Source organism: Triturus cristatus, chromosome 11, assembly GCF_964204655.1.
Source record: "Triturus cristatus chromosome 11, aTriCri1.1, whole genome shotgun sequence".
Classification (NCBI taxonomy): Eukaryota; Metazoa; Chordata; class Amphibia; order Caudata; family Salamandridae; genus Triturus; species Triturus cristatus.
This window is the reverse complement of record NC_140594.1, coordinates 319274044-319295500: the sequence shown is the minus strand read 5'-3', so window position 1 is coordinate 319295500 and position 21457 is coordinate 319274044. Positions and strand designations below refer to the sequence as shown.

At 42.7% G+C, this 21457-nt stretch overlaps 1 protein-coding gene across 2 annotated transcripts in view; it reads left to right on the top strand.

Moving 5' to 3' along the window:
• KSR2 (kinase suppressor of ras 2) overlaps nt 1-21457 on the top strand; it is a 1474574-nt gene that overhangs the window by 656492 nt on the left and 796625 nt on the right. The window lies entirely within an intron of this gene.

The following is a 21457-nucleotide window of genomic DNA, read 5'->3' as shown; positions in this document are numbered from 1 at the left end:
TCTGGGACACAGCTTATTTTTGCTATTTTTTGTGTGTTCAACCTCCTTCCAGTTAATGGTAGAAATGAGTATGAACGCAATATGGATCCTGGAAAGCTATACATTTTAGAAACGTAGACAAAATGCTGAATTCAGCAAGGGGTCATTTGTGTAAATCCATCAAGGTTTCTTTATAGAAAGTAACAGTTAAATATAGGAAAAATTGAAAATTATTTGAAAAAAACAGCCTTTTGTGTCAACGTTTTCACCTGTAACTTCTTCTAATTATGACAACTCTTTGAAAGCAATATACCGTTGCATCCACTGGACCTTACTGGTTGTGGGGATATATAGGACTTGTAGGTTCACCAAGAACCCGACGAACCCAGAGCCAAAAATTGAGCAGCGTCTTGGTTTTTTATTTTGTACCGGGTATATAGCAATTATTCTGGGCAAATGTATACATGGGCAATATTTGCACATTTCCAAAATTGGGAATACTCATACTAGCATGAGAATTACGGGTCATTTTTCAAAATGACTTCTCTTTTATACATTGTCTTTTATTTGGATGGCAGAAATGCATTGAAAGTCAATAGGTAATAACAGTTGCTTTACAAATCTGAATTACCCTAAGTCTCCTGATAAAAATGGTACCTCACTTGTGTGGGTAGGCATAGTGCCCACGACAGGAAACGGCTCAAAACGCAACGGGAACACACCACATTTTCACAATGAAAAATTACCCTTTTTTTGCAAAGTGCCTAGCTGTAGTTTTTGAACCCTAGTTCTGCCGGCACCTAGGGAAACCTAGCAAACCTATACATTTTTGAAAATTAGACACCCAGTGGAATCAAGCATGGGTAACTTGACTGGCTCTCACTAGGTTCTGTTACCCAGAATCCCTTGCAAACCTAAATAATTGTCAAAAAAACCACATTTTCCTCACATTTCTGTGGTGGAATGTTCTGGAACCTGCGTAGATACACAAATTTCCACCCACCCCGCATTCCCCAAAGTCTTCCGAGAAAAATGGTACCTCACTTGTGTGGGTAGGCCTAGTGCCCGCGACAGGAAACGGCCCAAAACGCAACATGGACACACCACATTTTCACAGTGAAAACTGACCCTTTTTTTGCAACGTGCCTAGCTGTAGATTTTGAACCCTAGCTTTGCTGGCACCTAGGGAAACTTAGCAAACCTATACATTTTTGAAAACTAGATACCCAGGGAAATCCAGGATGGGGTGACTTGGCTGGTTGTCACCAGGTTCTGTTACCCAGAATCCCTTACAAACCTAAAATATTGTCAAAAATACCACATTTTCCTCACATTTCTGTGGTGGAAACTTCTGGAATCTGCGTGGATCCACAAAATTCCACCCACCCCGCATTCCCCAAAGTCTCGTGAAAAAATTGTGCCTCACTCGTATGGGAGGCCCAAGTACCCGCGACAGTCTAGGGCCCAAAACATATTGAGGCGACATCAAAATTGCCCAGAGACGTTTTAATGCATGGGCAAAGTGGGCTCTGGCCCAGGGCCCCACCCTTTCAGGGGGCCCCCTGACAAGGTCAGCTCCGTTCTCCAGAGTTTTGCCCTAATGACCTTGAATATTTCTTAAACAGATTGTTTTAAATACTGTTTTCCTTTAATCTATTTTTATGTACCTGATGTGAAAGTCTAGTACAGGCATTTTGCAGAGAAGTTTTGTTTTTATGTTTCATGCAATATACATAAAAAAAGTTTCGTTTACATCAAAAAAAGGCCTAACATATAAGAAATGGGAGGGCGTCACAGAGAATATTTGCAGTAATATTGGTGAGCTAATGCTGTGTTACAATGTTGAAAATACACATAACCATCCCTGAATATTAGATGTAAACGCATTTAGGTCCTTATTTATGAGAAGTGACGCATCGCTGTGTGAAAGCAGGGATGCATCACTTCTTAGTGCGCCCACCTTGCGACATGATGGATGCGTAATATTTACTGTATGACGCATCATGTCGCAAGGAGTTACAGATACGTCAGTATTTCTGATGTATTTGTAGGCGCAAAAGAGATGCATTGCTGGGATGTGTCTGAAAATAGACGCAACTCCAGCAATGTGTCCTTTCACATGGGGCAAGCCCCATGTGAAAGGTCCTGCATTAGTCTTACGCCTGCTGTGAGGCAGGTGTAAGATATTGATGCAATGGCGTCCTAGAATTGGCGCACTGAGTTCTTCTAAATTTCAATGCGCCACTTCTACGAGGCTTTTTGCGGGGGAACACCCAACCTGCATACATTATACCTGGCACAGGTATAATGTGGTGCTGGGGTTTACAAAGTGACGCATCTACCTAGATGCGTCACTTTGTAAATAGGGCGCAACATGGCACATTTTTAGGTCTCGCCTGAGCCAGCGCAAGCGCTGCACTGGCGAGACATTTAGTAGCTGCTTCAAAACTGCTACCTTGCCGGCCACCAGCTTGCTATTACGCACACAAGCACGCGCGACGTGCACAGCACTTATTCCCGTCGCGCGTGCGCACCACACGCGTCACCACTCGCGTTTTTTAAATTTCATTTTTGCAAGCACAGAGCGCGTTATCGCAATCACTTTTGCTTTCACCGTGATCGCAATCACTTTCACGGCCGCGCGACGCTACTTTTACAGCCGCGCGGCCAATGCTTGTTTAGCTTTGATGCCTTGTGCAGAGAATACATAGACTCTGATTTAACTTTATCCTTGGGATCGTTTCTTAATAGTTAAGTTCATCCTGATTGCTGGCACCTTCCTTTTACTCTTCTCACTGTTTACAGTTTTCAAGCGGTTCCCCAAGCGGCTGTGGAGGAGGTAACATCTCCATTGGCTCAGCTCCAGCCACTCACAAACTCTAGTAATGGCAGTGGACCAGGCAAGCTTCAAAACTGTTTTCGCTGACATGACAGGAGCAGTTTCATCAATAACCGAGTGTCGGCTGGTCCACTATACCATTGCAGCAAGATGGACCCGGCACTGTTTTTTAAATTTTCCATTGTCAAACTCTCAAAGCGGAGGATTGTCTTTGGAAAATGAAAAATCATTGTCACTGGTGCTAAGAGATAAAATACAGCGCATAGGGAACATTGCTGTATTTTTTACTGCCCTGTACATTTGCTGTGTTTGGTGCTCTAGACAGGAAGTACAAAGGCAGACATACCACCCCACTTTCAGTATCCACACAGTCTGAGATACACATTTTCATGGATTTACCAATGTTGTAAATATATTTTTTGTGGGTGCTCTATGTTGTTTCTGAAGACGTCACTGAATGGTGGCATACAAATGGTATGCAAAGAGGAAAATAAATATTTATTTCATGAACAAAAGAAAAAACAACAAGCATTGGCATAGCCAATAGGTCTCGCCTTTGGGACCTTATAAGTGCTTAGCCATGCAACAGTTGATGTTGTTGCACCAAGGATATTGTGCTGCATAACTAAATATCCCAAAAGCGAGACCTATTGGCTATGCCAATGCTTGTTTACGCTGCCGGTGCTTCGCAAAAGGTGACACACCGTCGGCATAAAAGTGAAGCAAGGCCTCATAAATAATTCCCTTAGAATTTGGACGAGTGTTCCTATGCACTGTCAGGGACCTAATGAAATAGTGTATTTAATAAAGCGCGCAGCTACTCAGACTAGAGTGTCCTGGCGTGTGACCGCGGGTGGAAAACGTTCGTAAAAGACCCATCAGTTATTAAAAAGGCAGATTTAAAGTTCTTCCTGAAAGTGAGTAGGTCTGTGGTTAGTCTCAGAGACTCAGGGAGTCTATTCCACAATTTTGCACCTAGAAAGCTGAGGGATCTGCCTCCAGTGCGGGCACAGCATATTTTAGGCACGATGGCCAGGTTGGCATTGGAAGATCCTAGGGTTTCTATATGTTGTGTAGCGATTAACCGGCTCCTAAGCCGTGGAAAGCTTCGAAGAAGATGGTCATTGCTTTGAAGTTGAGCCGTTCTTTTATGCGGAGCCAGTGTAGAGACTTAAGAATAGGGGTCATACTAGATCTGGGTTTAGGTCTCAGGATGGCTCTGGCCGCCACGTTTTGTACCACTTGTAGGTGCTGGATAAGGGATTTGGGAAGACCGAGGTACAAGCTGTTGACATAGTCAAGCTTTGATGTCACCAGAGACTGCATCACGATCTTTCTGCTCTCAAGCAGCAACAGTGGCAGGAATTTGTTTTGCATCCAGAGTATGCCAAAACAAGTGCCAGTTAGATTTTGGATTTGAAAGCGCATGGAGAGTGTCTTGTCTATGACAATTCCTAAGGTTTTGACTTTCTCCTTTTTCCCGGGCGGGGGCGGCAGATCTTTTGGCCACCAAGAGCTCCAGTCACACGTTTCTGGATTACCAAAGAAAACAACTTCAGTTTTGTCAGGATTTAACTTCAGCTGATTGATCTTAAGCCAGTTAAAAACCTTTGTGAGGCAAGACCTAATCATTGCCCCGTCAAAGTTGGTTTCTTTTTCACATGAAAAAATTGGCTGAGTGTCATCAGCATAGGAAATTATTTTGGCGCCCTCTTCCCCTATCAGAAATGCAAGGGGGGGATAGATATATATTAAAAAGAGTAGGACTGAGAATGGAGCCCTGAGGGACACCTACATTCATGGCTGGAACTGGGGATGAGAAAGGGGGGAGCCAGATTTCCTGAGATCTATTTGCCAAGAAGGATGACATCCATGTTAAAGCTGTCCCCCCAGGCTGATGTTAGCGAGTCTCTCCAGGAGCCTCTCATGTGAGAACGTATCGAAAGCCACTGACAGATCAAGCAGTATCAGAACAGCCTTGCCTCCCTGGTCCAGCTTACCCTTGAGAAATTCAGTCTCTTCCAGTAGAGCGGACTCTGTACTGTAGTTAGCCCTAAAACCGGATTGGGACTCATGAAGGAGTTGCCCATCTTCAATGTGTTTTTGGAGGGCCTTGTTTACATGCTTCTCTAATACTTTGGAGAGGGCCGTAAGACGGGAGATTGGCCTGTAGTCGGCAGGCTTTGCCAGTTTGGCTTTAGCCTTTTTTATCAGTGGAAGAATCTTGGCATTCTTCCATAATTTCGGCATGCTGCCTGAGGAGAGGGAAGCATTAAAGAGCTGGTTTACTGTGGGTTTATGGTGAGAACTAATAGGTTCAGGATATTCGCTGGACATGGGTCAGTAGGAGAGCCAAACTTAATGCTTTGGAGAAGGGTTAGTGACTCTTCAAGCCGAAACTCATGGAAAGTTAGTAAAGATGGAGGATCCAAGAGGTAAAATTTGCTATTAGAACTAAGGTAGAAGATCAGTTCTTCCTCTGAGATGTTAGTAAAGGCTTGGTGGATCACAGAGATCTTTTTGTGGAAGAATTGAGCTATTTGCTTAGACCATTCTTCCGTGCATGGCCCTTCCTTTGTGCTGGGTTTCGGGGCGGTAAAGGATTTAACTATACTAAAGATTTCCTTACTCTTATTTAGGCATTTTCTATCTTGGTTTGAAAGAAGTTTTTCTTGGCTGCCTTCACGAGAATGTAATGAGCTTTTAAGATGTCTTTATACAGCTTCCTATCCTCAGGTAGATAGGATTTACACCATTTCCGTTCTTCTACAATTTCTTTTGCTAGATCTGAGGGAATCGTTAAAGCATGGAGCTGGTGGGGCCAACCTCTGTGAGGAGCGGGAAACAACCGGTACAGCTGCACCAATGTTGGTTCAGAGCCATGAACCTATTGAGAGGGTGTCCAAGTCGGGGCAGCCAGACAGCTCCGGTGAGGAATGACCGAGGGCATCTGCTAACATCAGGATGGATATTTTATGGAACGTTCTGTAATTAGGGACCCTCTGCCCTGCGTTAGCCCGAGGGGCTGTGTCAGAGTTGGGAATGATGAATTTTAATAGGAGGAGGTCAGACCAGGTAATGGGAAGAGGTAGGCTTACTGATATGTCAAAGTTGTGAAAGATTTGGTCTAGGGTATGGTCCTTCTCCTGGGTGGCCGAAAAATAGATGAAAACATGTTGCAGGTCTGCTGCGTCTCCATCAAGGAAATTGTTTGAGGGTATTTTCCATTGTCCATATGTATATTGAAATCTCCCAGAATAAGGCAGTTATTGTACTTTAAGTCCAGGGAGGTGGTGGCTGTATTAAGCGTGGTACTAAAATTTCCATTTGCACCGGGAGGTCTGTAAATCAGAAAACTAGCTATGCTATGATGGGGGAATAAGGTACAGCGGAAGCCTAAGGACTCTGCGCCCTCGAAGTTTTCCATCGGGATGGGAGAGCAGTCTAGTTCTTGATTGTAAATTATTATGATTCCGCCCCCCCTTCCCACTCGGTCGGCCCCTCCTAAGGATTTTATAATTCATAGTGATTGCCGAGGTGATAGTAGGGTTGGAGGCTTCAGACAGCCATGTCTCAGTAAGAAATGAAACATCAGGCTGTTCGTCTAAAAGTAGGTCATAAATGTGTGGTTCGTGCTTTTGCATAGAGTGACAATTTAAAAGGGTGGCCTTTAAGTCCTCAGTTTTCTTATTGTTTTTACACTTAGTGTTGCGTGGGAGGTTCTTGGGTGCAAGTTTCCTGTGCTGGAGGAGAGACCAGTTGCACTTATTGCATCGAAAGTCTTCCTCCAAGCTCGGATCAGCAGCTGTACACTGACATAATGGTAGCCGCATAAGGCTAAGCAGTATTTCCCTATTGTAATATAGTTGAAGAAGCTCACCGGAGGGGAGCTGGGCAGCATGGCTGGCGCCGGACGCTCACGGGACACTGACGGGAGCAGACAGGCTTGCCTATGGCGCGCCAGAAGCGCAGCCGCTGGTCGCGTCCGTTTGCATCGGGAATATATAGGCTAATGCCTATGATGCAAACTGGATCGCTAACGCAGCTGAGGAAGCGGAAACTGCGTGGCTGATAGTAGCCCCAGCCCTCCACACAAGCGGTGTATCAGCCGCGGCGGACCAGGACTGGAGGAAAAGTGAGATGCGAATCGAAGCAGCTAAGGAGGTGTAGGCAAACAGAATAAAGTAAAGTGCAAGTGCGCATAGGTAGGAGAAATTGTTAATTCTCAGCCTCCACGAACTGTTGGTGCGGTAGCTACTTGACCCTTTCCCCAAAGTGGCTGGACTCTTGGCAGTTGTTTCTTTTGTGTGACGACTGCTCTTTCCCCCCTCTCTTCTCCCCTGCCCCTGATCTCCCTCTTGCCCCTTCTCCCTTGTCCTCCCTAGCAATATCGGATGCGAATGTCACCTAGCACACTTTACCAAGATATAATAAGGTTTCATCACAACGGCAACTATTTTGTTGTTTTGAGTTCGGTTTCAAGGGGTGGATTGGAGTGGGTGGGTTAAAATGGGTATCAGACATAATACCCTACAGATATTCACCACATAAGTTCATTACCCAATGGAAATAAACTTGACTCCTTCTGGGGTTTGAATATGGATACTCTGTAAAGTTTGAACATACGCAATCATCAACATCAGATTATGCACTGTCACAGATGTACTTCGGACATCACTTCTTATCTAATTAGTAATTACCACCTGTTTAAATATGCAATTATCCATGTAATGTTTTATCTGAAATGCCTAATAAAATTTGTGTTAAAAAAATGGTAGGAGAAATTGTTAAAAAGTACAGAGTAATTCAGCCACACGTATACTATTTAAAAAGTATTAAAAATGTAGTAGCAGGGCAGGAAACACTAAATCCTACCGCAGTCAGCTGCGCGCGTCCGTTTACATCGGCAATATATAGGCTAATGCCTATGATGTGAACTGGATCGCTAACGCAGCTGAGGAAGCGGAAACGGCGTGGAAAACAGGAGCATGAATTGGACCATAAATTCAAAGCTGTTCTGAACAGGGGCCCCCAAAATATTTTTGGCCCAGGGCCCCCAAAATCCTTAAGATGTCCCTGAAATTGCCTATCACAAAACAACCTGGTTTTGCAAGCGGGTCCCCTCGATTTTTGGCCCCGTGCTAGGCGGCCAGCTATTGAAACCTATCAAACCCACATATTTCTGAAAACTAGACACCCGCTGGGTTCTAAGGAGGTATGGCTTGCGTGGGTCCCCCAACGTTTTCTTACCCAGAATCCCCTGCAAACCTCACATTTAGCGAAAAAAATCACTTTTTCCACACATTTTTGTGTGGGAAAGTTGTGGCATCATCGGGCACACATGAATTTCCTACTACCCAGCGTTCCCCAAGGTCTCCCGATAAAAATGGTGCCTCACTCGTGTGGGAGGCCCAAGTACCCACGACTTTTTCAAAAGCTTCCTAAAGAGAGACTACGGAGAACGGTTGAATGTGAAACACGGGTACTCCATGACAACGTGGCATATGTTCTGTCCACCAGTATCTGCAGCGTGGGGACTATAATGCACTTGTCAATTGGCGAACAGAAGAACTACCACGTTCTGAAAGCAGATAAAGGTGTTGAGAAATCCATGATTTCATGAAATAGAGGAAGAAATATTCGGCAGCTGCTTGCGTAGTGAAGGAGTGGCCCACAGTCAGTAGGTATCCATTCACACCAATTGAAAGGTTTACCTGTTGGCAGCTCCACCTCAGTCATTTTCCCAGTATTTTGCTTTAGTATGATACAACATAAAGCAAGTAGGAAAACAGAAGGTAGGCTTACTTGGGTTCTGGGGACACGAGTCTCCTGCCTCTTTCCCTGCATCGAGCATACTTTACAATGACAACATGGTCTCTCCTTTTTGGGTGTTGCCAGGAATTTTATCAGCAAAGTGTCGCTCCTGTAGCTTTGCCACGTCCTCCAGAACACATGAAGTGGAGGCTGCTGCTTCTGTAGCAGTAAGTCTTTCAATCACAGACAACTGAAAGTCAAGGAAAGACATGAGACTTCCTGTGGTGGTCTCACGATAAACAACATACACGTTGTATGTTGCCATCTGGATCAGGTGCATAAACAGTTTCTTATACCAAGTGCAAGTTTTACGACTCGCATTGTATGGCTGAAGAACCTGGTCGTTCTTGTCCACTCCACCCATGTACTTGTTGTAATCAAGTATACAGGTGGGCTTGTGGACTTCAACCATCTGACCCCAAACCGTGACAGGGGAAGTGCTCTCAGCATGAATTGTAGTGAGCACATACACGTCACGCCTATCTGAGTACTTGACTGTGAGCAGTTCGTTGGAACGCAACGCAGTGCTCTGAGATTTCTGGAGCTTCTTGCAAACAAGCTCCTACTGGAATCCTTTGCGGCAACAACAAATTGTACTGCAAGCCACGGTGCCAGCTTTGTAGAGCTCACTGAATAGCTCTACTCCTGTATAGAAATTGTCCACATAAAGGTTATAACCTTTGTGAAGAAGTGGCTGGACAAGCTCCCATACGATCTTTCCTGTGAACCCTAGCATGGGAGGGCAACCTACAGGGTTAAGAGTTGTGTCCTTCCCTGTATACACTCTCAAGTGTATACAGGGAAGGACACAACTCTTAACCACAACTCTTAACCGCCACTCTATCACAAGGATGATGTTATCAGTGATGTCATGAGTGATGCCACTGACCATGTCATGAGTGATGTAATATGTGACGTCATCAGCAGTGGATTGCGGGTGCGCGAGTTATAGTTATCTGAACTAACTATAACGGGGGAATTTCATTGGTTTTTTACGAGTGAAATATCCACCTAACTATAACATGTGTGAAACCTATGGTTTTTTAAGTGAATATAGATACATATATATATATCATTCACTCTGTAGACTTATGTATATATATATACACATACATATGTATATAGGTACATATATATACATATATGATCTACAGAGAGAAAGAGACTCTCTCTCTCTCTCTCTCTCTCTCTCTCTATATATATATATAAATATATATATAGATATATATATTCCAAAACACAAAGGTTGCCCTAAGGAAACGCCAACACAGTCGGTAAGTACCTCCATAGTTTATTTCAGGCAGCAGGCACAGCCCTTGTTCACTGGCTGTTCACAAAGTTATCGGCAGCTGCGTGGACTAAATACCATTATACCCCGCCCCAGTGGGCCTTCGTGCCTCAATGTTTGCTGGGTATGGTAATACATAACAAATCCATAGTGGGTGCTGTCGGATATTTATTTAATGTTTAAACTGCATTCCCCAAGTGGGTTCTATGAGTGAGACGTACCACAGTGTCTGCCAGTATCCAATCCCAAAATACTGGATTTACCAACACCTCATGGCACTCGGTACTCTAAGTGCCGTCGGTCCGCTGTTGGGGTGGTGGGGCGTTTCCGCGACGAGGCGCACCGCAATTTAATTCCAAAACAGAAAGGTTGCCCTTAAGGAAACGCCAACACAGTCGGTAAGTACCTCCATAGTTTATTTCAGGCACAGCGTACTGTCTCCCCCACACGAAATGTTATAGGATTGGAAAATAGGTTATGGTTTTTAGACACCTGGTATTTTGAATTTGTATGCAGTTTGACTCAATGACTCTGTTCCTGGCACCTTTTGTAATTAGGCTTTAAAGTTTATGTGAAAGCACAGAGATATTTTATTGTTCATTTGCTCGATCATATATAATGTTTACAGTTTCATTGAATTATTTTATGTCCTCCTATATTATGTTCCATGATGGACAGTTTTTTAGTTATTTGTGTGATTAGACTCCATAGACCATGTGTAAGCACATAGGCACTTTGTTGTTCATATGCACAATGGCACATTATGTTTAAAATTTTTATTGTATTGCTTTGGGAACTACTTGATCATTATATGTTACTTTTAATATAATTAATGAACGACTGTGATAAAAGATGTGTATATGTGGTATCAATGTCCCAGTACAGTATGTAACCATTGACCCATTTTTTATGTACAGTTGTATATTAATTAGCAAATTATGGAAAAGAAATGGACCTAGTTAATTAACATATCACATTTTTTAAAAGATCGGGGAACTGTTTTTACATATGTTATTAATGTGTTAATTGCAATGATTTTTGTTAATCAAGCAATAAAGAATTACCTTACCATTGCAAAACTGGACAGCCAAAAAATTCTGCTAATGAGAGAACTGTATTTGATAAACAAATTAGACACATTACAGCCAAGAGGTATTAATGATTGAATTGAAATGACCTGCTACCTAGATGATAGATATTACAACATTGTTTATTATATATATATAATTACAATCTATTACATTGTTTTTTATAATCTTTACATTTACACGTGGTACATTAATATTGACATTGTAAATACTCCATTACCTGCTTCCTATACTTGAAGTATAGGTTTCAAAAATAATATCTTGTGCATTAGCTTTAGCTTCTTATTATTTTATTATCCAGTCACAAAATGCAATTTGTGATTGAGATCCTGTTTAAAGCTGACTGACATAGTTACACACTACATATACAACATATTTTGTATATTTTATCTCTTAATGATATGACTCCTCTCTCTTTTTCACTTTTCTTTTCCACTCATTTAATTGATTCGAATTACAAATACCAGTGTTTAACAATGGATTTTATTAGCAATCAACCACGTTAGACATCACGTGGGTTAATCTTTTAAATATAGCTGGGCACCTCGGCTTCATCTTTATTTCAGCGTTTCACACTGTGAAAATGCTAGTGCAGTATACCCCGTAACTAGCTGAGTAATCACGATTCCACAGGAAGTTCTTCACACGCACTCACTGGGTAAGTTTTGATTTTCACACAAAAGTTGCAAGTCACTTTATTTTTTGTATTAATCACAATCTCTGTATTATCATATAGCTGCCTCACTGGTGAGTTCATTAAAGTTTTTCTACATTACATGGTGTTGGTTAGTAGCTGGTGTCCGTTATACGATATATCAACACTCTGCTTGCACTCCATAAGTACACCCGTTTACTTGATATAGTTTCCCAAGAATCGGAGTGTCCGAACGGCCTGTTCACACATCTCTTACATTCCACAGGCACAACCGGCATTGACACCGTTGTATAATGTCATGTGATAATCAGACTAACAATAACAGCATTTCTTCTTAATAAGAGTCACCTTTTCATCACACACATTTTCAGAAATATTTCTTTGATTATTTGTCCCTCTCCAGTTAAAGGCTGCCCTGTTTCACTTTTTAGCATTTGTAAACAATTCCCCCTGATGAAGGACGGTCTTTCCCAAATGCACTGGGAACTATTTGTGTGTGAATAACAACATCTGAATTGTTCCACTGATGTAGAAAAAGACAACAAGTCATGAAGCTCATAAAATGGAAGGCAGAAGTTATTAGCTGAAATCCCACTGAGAGTGAATACAAGATCTCAATTAAATGTTGTAACTAATTAGCACAAGTGTTACGAATTTTTATACAGGCTTCCACCCCACCTTACAATCCAACTTGAGGCTATAGTTACATCTAATTATAGCTACTAATCTCATAATTATGACTGCATAACAGAAGGCCAACCAAGTCAGCACCTCTAAATAGATGACAAAGTACAAATTGGAGTGCCTTGGATAATCGCTCATAACTTCATAAAAGACTGCTACAAAGCTCACACAAGTGAAAACTGCCTAGATGGACTGTGAAAAGCCAGTAGCGAAGGAAAAAGGTAGTGAATGGAGAGTAGTAGAAAATGTTCTGTGAAGTGTAATTTAAGAGGTGTATCCAGACCATAATGGGAGCCCCCTATCTTATTTATCAATGGAGCTTAAGTCAAAGTGAATAGGTGAGCAAGGGAATCTTTCTAAGAGAATAGGCCAGATGAGAGGATGGCTGGTATCAACAGCATCAACATCCCTTGTTACCTATGCTACTGTGCATGGCCTTCAGCCTTGTCTCTCTGCTCATGAAGCATGGCGACATGGGCTTCAGCTGTACCCAGTGGATTAGGGCAGAAGTCATGGCCTTAGAACAAAGTCAGCACTTATTTTCTATGCCACTAGACTTCAGTGGCCGTGGCATGTACCTAGCCAGGCTGGCACACGGTGTGGTCTTTAGCAGTTACAAGCAATCTCTTGCAAAAGGACATTCCCCTGGTGCATTTCACGCATTTTCCTCCCCTTCACCCAGAGCCTTTTTTCAAAGGGACATGGACACCAAATATTGTAAATGCGCTGTTAACAATCATACCTAGTATGGGTGCCCACAAAGAGCTGCCTATTTACACACCCACCGGTCTCTGGGTGCATGGTGGTGCCTTTGGCATTAGTACAGATCTTCTACTCCTAGAGAAGGCCGTGCTTGGTCTTTTGGTCAAGATCCATGGCCTATGAATTCAGGGTGAGCCGTTTGTCTGTGCCATGCACCCAGTTACTCCGTCCCCATGGCGGAGGGGCCGCCCACCTAATTTATAACTGACCGCCAAGAAGATGGTCATTTATAAAGGCATTGGCAGGAACCGCCGTCAGGGGTTTACTGCCAATAAATTATACTGTTTTCTACAGGGCTGCATAGGAAGGATGCAGCCATGAAGAGAATAGCATTCTTTTATTCTTGTCAAAAATATAAATCTGAAATGCAATTTTTGTTTTAAAAAGAAAAGAAAGTAATGCTCCCCTCACCGTGGGAGGCTTTTTCCAAGGCAGGCGGAGCATTAGTATGGTTTCACTTTCCTTACCACCAGGTTTACCTGGCGGTAAGAAACAGCAAAAAATTACTACATGTCCTCCCATCTAAATTTGGAGGGTGGACATTCAGCCATTTCTCCGACAGCCCTACTTCCCAGGGCCATGTAGAAGTGTGGCCATGATGGAAACACAGTAGTCTCTGCCGTTGCCAAACTTAAGGTGTGCCTGCAATTAAATTTGGTGGGCAGATCACTATATTAGCAGGGAGGGAACTCCGTTGCAGTTGCGAAGGAGTAACCTCACCGCCAAATTATAAATCAGGCCCTATGTTATCAGAGTTCACATTTAGAAACACATTTGTTGCAGCAGGTAATAATGGTGGTAAATGTCCCACTTTCTGTTTATGAGGAGCGAGGCATAAGTCTGACCAGAGTCTTTCCTACTTTGCTTTGGAAAATACTGACCTCTGAATGCCACAGGGAGGATCACAGGTGCTCATAGTGATTGGGAATGTGAACCCTTTTGATGAAACTGGGAGGCTAATATCACTTTCAACCTTGCTTGGTAGTGTCATTAGGAGGCTTATGGATTCCTGGAGTGACTGAGTGCCTTGGAGCATTCTGAGGAAACTGGTAGGCCATCACTTGCACAGGAGAACAGTAGAAGCTGAGCCAGGTTGGGATACACAAAGTTAATTTCCAGTTTCTTGGGCAAATCCAGATCACTGATAAATGGACACACTTCATCATGGCTGTGAGAAATTGGGTTTACTGGGGTGTGATCCCTGGTCACGGAGCAACCACAATCCTCATCCAGGTATGGCACAAACAAACCCCAACTTAACGTGTGTTCAACCCTGTGGTAGCTTAGCGCAGAGCAGTCAGGCTTAACTTTGAGACAATGTGTAAAGTATTTGTGCAACACTTCAAACAGTAAAACAGTGAAAACACCACACAAAAAAGGATTGCACACTTAGCTAGAATAATAGAGCAACATTTTATAATAAAACATGACAGAAATAATAAAAATCTAATAAGTTTAACCAGAGATATGCATTTTTAAAGAATTTAGTGAAAATAGCACAAAAAGGCACAAAGCACCAACTTGGGATGTCTGGTTGCACTGGACTGGGTCACAGTAACACTCTTAGGCTGACTGCAATGGAGCGCAGGTTGGATACAGTCACCAGGTTGGGCCAGCTGAAGTTTACCTTCTCAAGTTCCTGCCAAGAGTCCTGCTCGCAATGAAGAGGGCTGAAAGGAACAGGGTCAGTATTGTGGGAGGGTGTCGGCAAAGGGTCGAGCTCACAGAGCTTTGCGCTGCATCAAGGTGTGAGCGGTGAGTTCTCGGTGAGAACAGGCCCATTCACAGTCAAGAAGAGCCCAAACATTTGAATTTAGCTCTGCTGAGCTACCCCAAGGGTCAGGAACTTGCTGAGGTGGGTCCAGGGGCTGGTGCAGGATGTTGGGGCACCTTTTATGTCCCTAAGGCTCAAATCAGGAGTCCAGCAAGACTAGCCCTTGGAGTCACTCAGGGGTCCTGGATTCTAGATGAAGTTGCAGGTGCAGTGCTCTCCCCCTGACAAGAAAGCAGCAGGCAGCAGTTCAGCACAGCAGAGCAGTAGTTCCTTTGGCGCAGAGTGGCAGCCCTTTCAACAGCACATTAAACCTTCTTCCTGGCAGAGTATCCACAGGTCCAGAAGTGTACTGAAGAGTTGGTGACTGAGGTCCAGTATTATACACAGTTGTGCCTCTGAAGTGGGGACAAGCTTCTAGAGGCATGCCTTCCCAGCTCTGTCTCCAGACTAACTACTGGGGGTATGTAGCCCTTTGTGTAGAGACAGGGCAACAGCCTACTCATGTGTAAGTGGGCTGGGCCCAGCTTCTCCCCCCTCCTGCCAGTGATGGCCGATCCAGGCAGACCGAAGGTCCCCATTGTCTGTGGCTGTGTAGGAGGAGTTATCAAAGCCCAACTGCCAGCTACATCCAGTCACACGACCGAGGAACAGGCTACAGGCACCAAAAGGCTTAGGCAAGAACAAGCCAAATTTCTAAAAGTGCCATTTTCAGAAGTGCAATTTAAAATCTGACTTAAATTGTAATTCCAAAGACACCAAACATGAAAGGGTCACCTGTTACCATTTAGAAATTAGACTAAAATGTAATGTTAACCCCAATGTTATCAATCAGCATTTGTAGAGCGCAGCATTGTTGTCCCTGGAAGTATGTGGGTGCTGCGGTGTGAGGGCTTGAGGAAACAGTGGAAGAGGGAAAAAACAAGCAGAAAAAGGCAAGCAAAGGACAGAAAAACAAGCAGAAAAGGCCAAACAGAGCAGAAGAGAGCAAAATAGAAGACCGAAAAATGATCAGAAAAGGCCAAACGGAGGGCAGAAAAACAAGTAAAGGACAGAAAAATGAGCCAAACGGGTAAAACAGAAGGCAAAAAACGAGCAGGAAAAGGCAGAAAAGAGTGCCGAACAACAAGCAGAAAAAGGCAAAACAGAGGGCTGAAAAACAAGTGGAAAAGGTAAACAAGAGCAGAAGACGGCAACGAGGAGGGCAAAATAACGAGCAGAAAAGGCAAAGAGAAGGGTTGAAAAATGAGCAGAAAAGGCAAAACAAAGGGCAGAGAAACAGACAGTCGCAGCTCCTGTAGGTAAGCACAGTGGAGGGGTGGGGCGGGGCATGGCGAGGGGGGAAGTCGACAGATGACGAAATAGGGAAAATAAAATTAATAAATAAATCCTATTCTGTCGTTTAACAACTCCCCCCACCACCCGCCCCGCCCCGCCCCGCCCCACTGCGCTTGCCTGCAGAAGCCACAACTGGAAACAGGGCAGAAAAATGAACTGAAAAATGCAAAACAGAGGGCAGAAAATGAGCCGAAAGGCAACACAGAGCACAAGAGGGCAAATCAGAGGGCAGACAAATTGGCATAAACAGCAAAACAGAGGGCAGGAAAAAAAAGCAGAAAAAGGTCAAATGAGAGGCACAAACAGAGGACAGCAGGTTGACAGGCAGGAGAGGATAGTTGACTGCGGGCAAGCTGGACAGGAGAACTATTGTAGGGGGAGCTAGCACAAGGACCTGCTCGTGTTCCATTACACCTATCCTAATGGAGAGGTAGGCCTTGGAGGAGTGAAAAACTTATTTAAGGGTTTTTCACGACTAAGACATGTAAAACTTAAAAGTACATGCCCTACCTTTTGATTACATTGCTCCCTGCCCTCTGGAGGTCCAGGGCTTACCTAGGGGTTACGTAAATGCATTAGAAAGGAAGATTTGGGCCTGACAAAAGGTTTATTATGCCAGGTTGAAATGGCAGTTTAAAAGTGAACACACACGTAGGCTGCAATGGCAGACCTGAGACATGTTTAAAGTCCTACTTAAGTGGACGGCATAATCAGGGCTGCAGGCTCACTAGCAGCATTTAATTTACATGCCCTAGGCACAGGTAGTGCATATTTATTAGGGACCTACAAGTAAATTAAATTTGCCAGTTAGATATAAGTCTCTTCTACCATGTTTAAGGATAGCCCAAGCACTGTAGCACCGGCTAGACGTGGTAAAGTGCACAAAGTCCTAAAAGGCAACAAAAACGGGTTCAGCAAACAGGAGGGTGAAGGCAAAAAGTTTGGGGACGACCCTGAAGAAAGGGACAAGTCCAACAATATTAATTTTAAAAAAAAAATCATTGTCAGACACAGCAGTCCATATGGCTGATTCCAGGTGAGTTTTGATAAATCTATCTGATTTGTTTTGAGTATACGATCTATTTATAAATAGTTATTCTCTCTGGTACTTTGAAAGATTATCCAAACGGAGGTATTGGGCAGGGCTTTTGATTTTAGATTATATGTGACCATTTTCAGTTCATTGCTTTGGAGATTACTTAGTGCCTTACATGCCCTTAAATTAGGTGGCTGGCCCATCGGTTATACTCAAATGTATATAAATGCTAACAGGAAAGACGTGACATCTGCCTATTTTTAGGGGAGTCCCAAATCTTCCAAACTCGAAATAACTCCCTTAATGGGGTATAAAGGAGACCAGCATGGTCTGCAGCCTGAAGAAATTAAAAGTTTATAACCTTGACTCTGAAATCTGTCGATTAGCAGTGTTTCTTGTTACAATCAGATTGAGTTTCCATATATGACAGCAGGCATCGTCACTTCCTCCTTGTCTTAGAACAAGGATGAGAAAGAGCATAGTGGAGTTGTCTTCGCCTTTCACCTGACTGACAATACTCCAATGCACAGCTATTCCAATCAAATTCTGTTGGCACTGAGGTACTTATGGCTCTTGTGGAAGACGTAAGTAAACAGCAGTAACATAACTTTTAGAAATTGCACCTAAAAGTACATAAAAAGATACACAAAGAAAGCAACACAGCTGGTGTACACTATATACACAAATAGACAGACAGACGGACACATAAACAGCCACAAACACACTCCCTTCTCTTTGTCTTACCTTTATCAATAACAAGATACAGCTACATTTACAAAGTGCTGGCGTCTGACAAACAGTTTCTTTCTCCTGCATTTTGACATGCAGACCTGGATTTAGGCCCCATCACGGATACCGTGCAATTCCTGACTCAGCTAGTAAAGGTGTCCCTGGCTGAATCAGGGATTTTAAGGATTTATGGTAATTCCCTCCCTAAGCATTACCAAGATATAAACAAATGAGCCCAAAAGTGTGTAGGAATAATACAGATTGTATGTAATTTTCCAGATTGTCACAGTAATTCTCCATTTCTCAGGGCACCTTTGAGGGTCAACTTGGAATCATGCGGTATCCAGCACTCTGAATTACCACTACCCGTTCTATTGGCAATGTCTGGTGATGCAATATTCCCAAGGGAGTCTCGATGTGGACCTTAGTCTGCACATTCTCTTTCTCTTTACTCAAAAACTGCAAAAACTGATGTACCAAGAGGTTCACCATTTATAGAAAAAAACACAAATTCACAACAATGTCCGAATGCCATTGAAAGCAGACAATCATTGATGCCGTCACTGAAGCACGGGCCAAAATTTCCTTTATGGCTTCCTATTTTAGAATAAAGAAATTAAGTAATGCCTCCTCCAGCCCAAAAATGAATGAATCAAATCATGAAACAGTTTTCCAAGACATTTTGTGCTTCCCAGCATAGCTGGCTAAATTGTTCATTTAGGAAGATTGGTGATCATCGATTCAAGATTGCCACATTTAAAGGTAATTGAAAAAAGTGCCTTTATTACAGGATGTTCAATATAACCTTAAACATGGAGGAGCTCACCTACATTTTCATAATAGAAATATTTATGTACGCATATAAATACACAAATGTATTTGTGTGCAGGGATTGTGACACCCCATTAGTTATTTCATTACTGTACTATGAATGTCAATCAGTGCAATTACTGATTTTACTATCTAATCTAAATGGGCTGAAATCAAAGTGGAAGTCAATAATGAATGTGCCTGGAGCATCTAATTGAAATTGGACATTGCTAAATGAAACACATATTTCCTTTAACGATTACAAACTATTGACATTAAAATGAATTGAACCAGTGGTTATCATATCAAATAAATGTATCTGTAGGTGTCCCTGTTGAATGTTAGTATTCTCGGCCTTTAAATAATAAAAAATATCTGCTAAACAGCGTTCTTAAGACTTACACTTGAAACAGAAAAGCAAATGATACCCCTGCAATCACATCAGAATGTGGTTCCCGAAATGACACATCATGGTATCTGTGCGATTCAGCTACAAGGGCTGTACGTTACAGATGAAATACAACTTGACTAAAGTTCGTCATCATGCATGCCAAATGTTCATCATGCCCAAATATAAATGATAGAATATTTGGGCATGGAAGATGTTTGAAGATGGAAGTTAGTAAATAAATAAAGTTAATGACATTTTAGCGGAGTTCTACGCAAGTGGTATTTTCGTAGTGTGAACCTAGCGGAAAGTCAGTGGAGCGCTGTACAGGCTGTGTGGATGGACTATTTACTTCATCTCAATATAGCGTTCTTTACAGCGGCATGTCTTCAGCTCTTTCCTAAATTGAGGCAGGAGGGTGGCGATCTTGGTGGATACTGGGGCGGTGTTGCAGTTGCAGGGTGTGTAGATACAGTAGACATGTTGCCTGTTGTTTTCTATCTTGCATTTCATTCTAGTTTGTAGGTGTCCTGGCTGTTAGTGTTCCAAGAGTCACTGCAGACGGTACGTTTGCTAGCCTGATGGGTGGGGTGCAAGTCATAAACTACATTAGATGTTTATTTTGCCCACTAATTTGAATAGCTATAACATATTGTAGTCACAAAAGCCGCAAAGAAATATGAAATCCAGTAAATGTTAATGTCTGGATTGACAGCGCATCTATCTGAATACCTATTGTTAGCAACTCTTTTAAATGTACATAAAGTGGGCCTTGGCTGAGCCCAAACAAGTATTACATTCTCATCTCATACTGCTGCTTGTTTGGTGGATGATTCTGCCTCCTATGGAGTGCTTACATTGTAATGCACAAGGGACTATTTTACATCCCAAGAGTCCTCCGAATCATAAAATTATTTATCTCGTACATACACTGTGTACAGAAGCCAATCATATTGTTCAGTTTTTTATAATTGAAGGAGGATGTTTTTATTTTACTGCCTGATTTATAGTTTTGCGGACACCACCATTCCAAGAGTCCTCCTCCCGCCAAATTTAAAGTTGTCCATTGGCCGTGCAGACAAGTCTCTTCATTGATAGGAACCACCATGAAGGCGGTTTAGGTCAATGTAGGAAAAGTTTGACTGACGTTGCCATCAGCCACGATAGCCTTCAATCTTTTCAAGTTGTTTGTTTTTCAAAAGCAAAGTCCCATAGCAGGCATTTGTTTTTGAAAAAACAAAAAACGAATGGCTCCCACCCCGGAGAGCTTCTCCCAGGGTTCCATGGTCATTATTGGTTTTTTCCTGTCCCTTTCCATCAGGTTTAAGATTGAATGAATGGACAGGAAAAAAGACTACACTGTCCACTCTAAATAGGGCAGACAATGTAAAGTCCTTTCTTTGACGGCCCCTGCTCCGTCGGGCTGTCGGAGTTAGTATTCTTTCAGCAGATTAGTCACAGTCTACCCGACTCTATATGAGGTGGCGGACCGAGAGTTTGGGAGAAAGTTTACTCTGTAGAGTTTGCACCAGAGTACTTTGTCTGTCAAACTCTCAATCAGGCCTTTAGGTATCAAAAACAGATGTATTGGCTTTTGCAACGCTTATTATATTTTATGTCAGAATTTGCTAGCTCAGTTCCTCTGAAGATAGCATACTGACCTCTGCATGCAACATTAATTGAGGAGAATCGGTCAAAAGACTTTGGGCTACTTTCCAAAACTTTTTCCTTGCGTAAAGTAGCATTTTAAAAGTTCTCGCTTCCCCATGGAATACCTTCTCATGATTCACATAGTCAATGACTTCTAACTTGCGGCTTGCAAATGTTCCACTTAAGCATGCCTGTGTGTGTCTTTCATAGCTTGTGTTACTTCTGCAGTCAGAGATTCTCAACTGCTGACTAGATGTGTGTGTTTGCTGCCAGGAGAATGTCAGTGGAGTGGTCAAGGAAATGTAGTGAATCCTAGCAGTACATAAAGTAGCAGGATTTTGCTTCCTACTAGTTTGTGGGCTTTTCTGCAGTTTTAAAAACTTCCCAAACGATTTTGTCCTGTAATTACAGAAGAATAAAACTCCATTATACCAGTTTGAGAGTTTGGTCCAACAATATGAGTGAAACAGGATTTTCACTTTCTGAAAAATGAAAGCGACCACTCCAGCTGATGAAGGTGAATTTTTAATGGAGAAATGTGTTATATCGGAGACTCTTCACCAGAGGCAAAACTGGCCAAAATTAACAAAACTTGAAAGTTACTCATTTTTGCGCACGGAGCCCTG